The sequence below is a fragment of the Orycteropus afer genome, unplaced genomic scaffold, assembly GCF_000298275.1.
Source record: "Orycteropus afer afer isolate SDZICR_OR568_19922 unplaced genomic scaffold, OryAfe1.0 scaffold00017, whole genome shotgun sequence".
In the NCBI taxonomy this organism is placed as follows: domain Eukaryota; kingdom Metazoa; phylum Chordata; class Mammalia; order Tubulidentata; family Orycteropodidae; genus Orycteropus; species Orycteropus afer.
In genome coordinates, this window is record NW_006921604.1 from 8,446,090 (window position 1) to 8,446,724 (window position 635).

The following is a 635-nucleotide window of genomic DNA, read 5'->3' on the forward strand; positions in this document are numbered from 1 at the left end:
AATACCAGAAAGATGTTTACTTGTGTTTTATTGACTATGCAGAAGCATTTGATTGTGTGGATCATAACAAATTGTGGATAACATTGAGAAGAATGAGAATTCCATAACACTTAATTTTACTCATGAGCAACTTATACATAGACCAGTGGGCTGTCATTTGAACAGAACAAGAGGACACTGCATGGTTTAAAATCAAGAAGGGAGTGCGTCAGCATTGTATACTTTCACCATACTTATTCAATCTATATGCTGAGCAAATAATCCAAGAAGCTGGACTATATGAAAAAGAATGTGGCATTGAGATTGAAGGAAGAATCATTAACAACCTATGATATGCTGACAACACAACTTTGCTTGCTGAAAGTGAGGATGACTTGAAGCATTTACTGATGAAGATTGAAGACTACAGTCTGCAGTATGGATTACATTTTAATATAAAGAAAACAAAAATCCTCACAACAGGACCTTTAAGCAGCATCACAATAAATGGAGAAAAGATTGAAGTTGTCAAAGACTTCACATTACTTGGTTCTACAATCGACGCCAACAGAAGCAGCAGTCAAGACATCAGATGATGTATAGCACCAGGCAAGTCTGCTGCAAAGGACCTCTTTGAAGTGCTGAGGAGCAGAGAT